Source organism: Perca flavescens, chromosome 1 (assembly GCF_004354835.1).
Source record: "Perca flavescens isolate YP-PL-M2 chromosome 1, PFLA_1.0, whole genome shotgun sequence".
NCBI lineage: Eukaryota > Metazoa > Chordata > Actinopteri > Perciformes > Percidae > Perca > Perca flavescens.
Genome location: NC_041331.1, coordinates 21,789,884 through 21,796,382, shown reverse-complemented (window position 1 = coordinate 21,796,382; position 6,499 = coordinate 21,789,884). Strand labels below are relative to the sequence as shown.

The following is a 6,499-nucleotide window of genomic DNA, read 5'->3' as shown; positions in this document are numbered from 1 at the left end:
AAATGTTGTGTGACCCTCCCCTCAACAAAGAATAAAAATACATGACTATTTTACTCCGCTGGTCCATTCCATAAATACCGAACGGTCCCTTGGTAGGGGCCAAAGGTTCTCAAATCACTGCCTGACAAGACCAAGACAGCTGTTTGTATAAAGAAAAACTAAATTGAGTGCTGCATTGTTTACAGTAAATAAGCCAATTAATTATGCATATGTTATATTAATATTTTGTTATCACAGTTGAACGCAGTTATTTTCTTTTTTCATATTTCATTGAAATATTATATTATAATAAATATTTCATATTTTTCACTGTAGGACAAATGGACAAATCCGGAGCAAAATGAACCTAGGGGTTAATAACAAATGTGTACCAAATTCGACCGTTCCCTGGGATATGTTTTCATGCTAATCGAATGTGACCAGTTTTATCACAAACCGCTAATTACCTTATAATGCTAGATAGTCGTCGGGGCACGGGCAAAGTAAAAAGAAATCGCTATTTCTATACCACTAACAAGACTCAAGATAGCACCACACTTCCACGGTAGCATAAATGAGGGTCCCTACATGCAAACTGAAGCATTGAGAACTTTGTAAGTGTACAGACAGTTTATTAAAAAGATAGTTTAGAAAGACAGTACCGTTCACTTATACAGGCGGGCGCCGTCTTGGGAAAACAGTCACGACCAGTCGAGCGTCCTTTAATCCAGTTGTCAAATTCAGCGATTTTTCTATTCATACACATGCCTGGCTCTGTAAATGCAAACCAAACAAAATGGCTTGAACCGAGACACAACACTATTTTGTTGGTGCGGACAGGGAAAAGGCAGTGGAAGCGAGAGGGACCGTTAATCTGGCACATGCTAACATTCTGAAGGAGCACTAATGGGAGAGGTGTATTTGTTTGGGTGTTGAGTTTTAATATCAACACTCTTTTTCCAAAATCGCAGACTCCACCTTTGAGTTCCCTATAATGAAATATGGCTCTCCTTGCATAACTGTTGTTGTTTCCCACCTCAACCTCACCTTGTTCCGGGGAAGGTCTTTTGACTGTCAACCATCAGCGTTTCTTCATTAAACTGGCTTCAACTGTATGCAGAGCATCTTTTGACTTTGTGTGTTTGCTGTAATATCCTTTACATTTGATTAAATTGATTTTATATTTCTTTCCCTTTCTTGTTTCTCATTTCATTTCATTTCCTGCCTTGTCTTTACTTAAATTTTCCTTTCCTTTTATGTCATTCATTGCCTTTTCTTCCCTTTCCCCCCTTCCCTTGTCTTTCTTTTTCTTTTGTTTCCTGTCTTTACCACAATTTCTCTCCTCCAATCTGTTTGCCCCCGTTTTTCAGGCCATCTGTCCATCCATCAGCAGGGCACCTCAGATGGAGCCTCCTCCCAGGAAGAACATTAGAAGACTATTCCTCCCGGCTGTGTAAATAGATAAATCGGTCCATCATCAGGAGCATGTGTCAGGTAATCAAGTACCATGATTACTTAACGAGGATTCTGCCTAACCTGCCATTGCAGACAGTTATGGAAACTGAGAATATAATTAATCTGCATAGCTTTTTGGCCTTTGTTTTGTTGGCTTTTAATTTTTCTAATTGATTTTCAGTCAATTTTGCAACTCAGCAGTCGAAGTGGCCAAAAATAATTTGGTCAATGCCTGTCCGTTTCTGGTCTGGGCCAATTGATTCTACGACAAGGTTATATTCCCTGGACTGTATTGATCAACTAATCATGATGGATTTCCAATTGTCAGAGGCCACAGTTTGTAAGATTCTCCTTTATTACCTTAGAGACTGATGACCTTTGCTGGCCTTGAAGATACCGTCAGGAATAAAGATTTTTTACTTTATACACACACAGCAAGGACTGCTTAATATGGGTGAATAAATGTTTCATCAGTTTTATTGCTCAGAAAATCTTGTTTTAAAAAGAACGAGCTTGTAAATGGACACTGAAAGCCGACACTGATAGCCATTTTTTATCAAGATCCTCTGAGAGTAAGAGGGAATTTGATGTGACTGAAAATTATGAGTGAATAATGGGCTGTGACAGTGACAATGTAATTGGACCCAGGCGCACCATTAAAACAGCATACATTGACGAATATCCCTGACACCTCATTAAAAGAGACTGCAATATTTGTGCTTCATATTCTGAGAAGTCTACTACTATATTCTCCAATGTTTTTATTTGATAAATGGCACTTGGGTGTCTGAGCACCTCTAAAATATACCAGATTATGTACACTGCTTGATGACGAGGCTCCTCCTCTTCACTGGTTACCGCCTGAGTTGTACAGATGAAGGGTAGAAGGTGAATTGATCCAAGCGGTGTCCTGTTCATTGGCAGAAGCTCAGCCATTTGATAGAAGTCAGGAGGGGACCCCAGTCCGTCGGCAGAGACGCATGAGACTGAATGACTTTTCTCTGATGTGGGGGAGGGGAGAGAAAGAGGTAGAGAAAGAGGGAGAGGAGATCTGTTGCTCAGCCATGCTTTGACCTTCAGCAGACCTTCCACAGACAATAATAACCTGACTGCCACGCCTCCCTCTGCTTCTCCAACGTTGTACACTCTCCTCACATCTCCTGTTCACACAATCAGTGTCTATTTCAGTTGTGACCATGTGAGAGTGAAGTACACAAGCAATATACAGTTTCTCCATTTTAAGGCCTTGTATGGCAAGCTTGTCTTCTAGAAATTACATTTATATATTTCTAAACTGTAACATACTAATGTATTTATCTTGTGCGCACAAGATAAAAAAAAATTTAGCAACAGCATTTTTTATCAACATTAATAAGGATTTTATTTTGTTTGCAGAGAGTTAGATGAGAAGATGCCTCTGTTGTGTCTGTGTGGTAAATATGAAGCTAATTCAGCTACCACCCAGTAAGCACACATACGTCGGCACGACTTATGCAATTGATCGCTTCATCTGCAATTGATCGCGGGTCATAAAGAAGAATAATGAAGCATCGTTTATTGAGCACATCTACATCTACATCGCAGCGACGTATTAACTATGTCGGTGAGATGTATTAACAGTTCCTCAGTTGTTCGCGGGTCATAATGAAGCATCGTTTAATGAGCGTCTGGACGTCTTATTATGATCACAATCTATACATCGCAGCGACGTATTAACTATGTCGGTGAGATCCTCAGTTGTTCGCGGGTCATTTGGAAGCATCGTTTATTGAGCGTCTGGACGTCTTTACTGTACACACACACTGTTAATGTGATTGACAGTGAATCTGAATTCTGCCCAGCAACATATTCGTGCCACAGTCGATAAAGGAAGGGGAAAAATAGTTGCCAGACGAAGGGTTAGGGGTTAGGATGGTTAGGATGGAGACTGCTTCTTTGCTGCTGTCAAATACCATGATAAGCACTATTTCATCTTAACGTAACGTTAATACAAATATTTCGACGTTTTCGCATGTGGAAGTTGGTGTTCATCAGACTAATAACAAGATATGTTAGTAAGTTACGTCATGTCATTGTTTAAAGTAACTTTAGAACCGTTAGATCAGGCTAACATCGCACTAGCCGCCCTTTTTCACATTCATTTGAAATTAAAATATCCGTGTTCTAGCTAGTTAGCTTGCTATATGTACTAATCTGACTGAATCTGAATGTAAAGTTAACGTTAGCTGCTATGTCAGTTGCAGTACATGCCAGTAACGTTAGCTAACGTGAGGCTGCTAGTTATAGCTAATTTAACGTTACCCGATATCCCTTAACGTTAATTTTAGCTAGCTAGCTAGCTAACAGTAACTGAGTGCCGCACCTCAGTCATATTTTGCTCATATCGGTTAATTAGATTTTTGTTTTGGCTTTAATTGAACTGAAATATCAACAGGGAACATTTAAAGCTGAAGACTTGTTATAGAATCAAAATGTAGCTATCCTAGCTAAAGGTAAATTCGGCATGTAGCGCTAGCTAGCTAGCTAGCTAATCTGCCAACTAACGTTAAATCATATTTAAAAAAGGTGAAGAGGTTCAGGGGCCAATGGCAGGCTAACGTTCGTACTTATTACATTGTGATTGTAATATTTTATTTTTACCCTGCTTATTAACTACATGACACTATGTAAAATTAGTTTAGGACAGTTTAGCTAGTAAGACAGTGGTTCGTTTCTGTACACTCGGCATTAAATCTGTTTAACAACTGATTTTGAAAATACGGTTGGGAGTGCCAACGGTCATAAAACATCAGTTATTAGCTAGATGGTTCCCGTTTTTGTGGGCTAACGTTAGCCTTCAAAACACTAATGAGCATTGTCACTTGTTACCATGATTTTCTTGCTGATATATCACTAACGTTGATTAATTAAAATAAAAACAATTTACCTGGCAAGCTAGCGTTAGCTTAATGTAGTTACTGTCCAGTCACTTAACTTTAAGTTTTACTTTTTGTTGAAGCTAAATTGACCATACGCCTAACTGACATTAGCGGTTTATAATCGGCTTTAACAAGGACTAAACACGTTCGATGGACATATTGAATCACATTTGACTTTGAGATCAATACAATTATCAATATCACAATAATGTAATTGGTATATTTCTTTCTTTTTTTTCTTCCGTTAGAACGATGTAGCTATATGTGTGCATCTGTAAGATGTATGAAATACGTTGGAACGATGTATATATATATATACACGTCGCGGAGAGAGCGGCTACATGTCGTTGAAACGTACAGCAGCGACGTCCCGGGGACGTCGTGCCAGTGAGCAAAAGAGCAATCTACTACGTATCCCCGATGAATTTTGATTACATCGCCAATACATCGTGGCAACCTATCTATATACTGTCTATGATGGCGACGTATGTGTGCTATAATGTTTATGTAACTTTGGTAAACTGTTAGTTGCTGTTTGTTTGCTTGTTTGTTTCACTAGTTATCCCTCATTAAAAAGGGGGTTCTTGCTAAGAATATCACCATCTTCTACAAATGTCAGGAATACACTGTGTTCATTGCAAAACAGTAGTTACAATACTAATAATACTGCATCCTCACAAAAGAGCAGTATTCTTTGATAGTAGCTTTCACATAGTGTGTCTGTTTTTATGTTGGTATGATGTATAGTGGAAGATCAGAAAACGTCGGCAGGAGGTGGGAGAGAAGGCAATGCAGAGATGAAGGATATCATACCACAATAATAGTTGTGTGTATAAGCCTGATCAACAAGTGAAAAGAGTCAGGTATGTTATTGTCATATTAGTTTGTTGCAAGATGCAAATTACACACCTGTAATCTGAATCTATCTAGTATTTGGGGCAGGCGCAGTGCCACTCATGATTCTTATATGTTGCTCTATTTTTTTAACCCCCTGTGTGTTCAAGGGGTCCTAGACTTTCTCTATCTATTACATTGTACTTGAATTATTAATTACCTCTCTATGAATCTCTTTCAGATAAGAGGAAAGAGTTTGAAAACTGATTTGACGACCACTGCTGAATTGGCCTGCTAAGAGGAAGAGGCACTAATGATTCCAGAAGAGGAAGCCAAAGAAGACCTACACAGACTTTGAAATGGGTAGGTAATAAACTATTATTAAATCTTATCCATCTATCAACAGTTATTTTAACCCTTTGGAAGTTGTACTTAAGTTACATTTTGTATTCAAATGTAACCCTAATGTGCAGTGAAGGAGATATACCACACGTCCTTCCTGCTGCTGCCAGACTTTATAATCAACACTGCTCCAAGTAGACCACACGCATCACCCTATCTGACAATTTACTCACGTGCAACATCAATGTACACCTTTTTTATGCAATATCAATAACTCCTCTGTGCAATACTGTGAATACCGTATTATTAAACTTTCTGTCTGTATACTGAACAGTTTTAACTGCTTTATTCTTGCGTTTTTACTGATGCTTTTGTCATTGCACTTTCCTTTTGGTGCAGTATCACTGAAAATGTCCTCCACTGTGGGATTAATTAAGGATCTTATCTTGTTTTAAATTTGTATATGTTTGTACAGTACAGGCCAAAAGTTTGGACACACCTTCTCATTCAATGCGTTTCCTTTTTATTTTCATGACTATTTACATTGTAGATTCTCACTGAAGGCATCAAAACTATGAATGAACACATATGGAATTATGTACTTAACAAAAAAGTGTGAAATAACTGAAAACATGTCTTATATTTTAGATTCTTCAAAGTAGCCACCCTTTGCTTTTTTATTAATAAGGGAAAAACTTCCAATAATTAACCCTGACAAAGCACACCTGTGAAGTGAAAACCATTTCAGGTGACTACCTCATGAAGCTCATTGAGAGAACATCAAGGGTTTGCAGAGTTATCAAAAAAAGCAAAGGGTGGCTACTTTGAAGAATCTAAAATATAAGACATGTTTTCAGTTATTTCACACTTTTTTTATCACCATATATATAAGGGTTAGTACATAATTCCATATGTGTTCATTCATAGTTTTGATGCCTTCAGTGAGAATCTACAATGTAAATAGTCATGAA

General features: G+C 38.1%; 2 long non-coding RNA genes across 2 annotated transcripts; one reads left to right on the top strand and one right to left on the bottom strand.

Moving 5' to 3' along the window:
- Window positions 1-2,147: 2,147 nt before the first annotated feature.
- Window positions 2,148-4,468, bottom strand: LOC114557780 (uncharacterized). Its single transcript, XR_003692839.1, has 2 exons — window positions 4,361-4,468; window positions 2,148-2,594 (listed from the first exon to the last, which is right to left on the bottom strand). It is a non-coding gene; the product is annotated as an uncharacterized LOC114557780 (long non-coding RNA).
- On the top strand, window positions 2,932-6,034 carry LOC114557774 (uncharacterized). The gene is made up of 4 exons (XR_003692837.1): window positions 2,932-3,488; window positions 5,100-5,215; window positions 5,428-5,549; window positions 6,004-6,034. It is a non-coding gene; the product is annotated as an uncharacterized LOC114557774 (long non-coding RNA).
- Window positions 6,035-6,499: the final 465 nt, after the last annotated feature.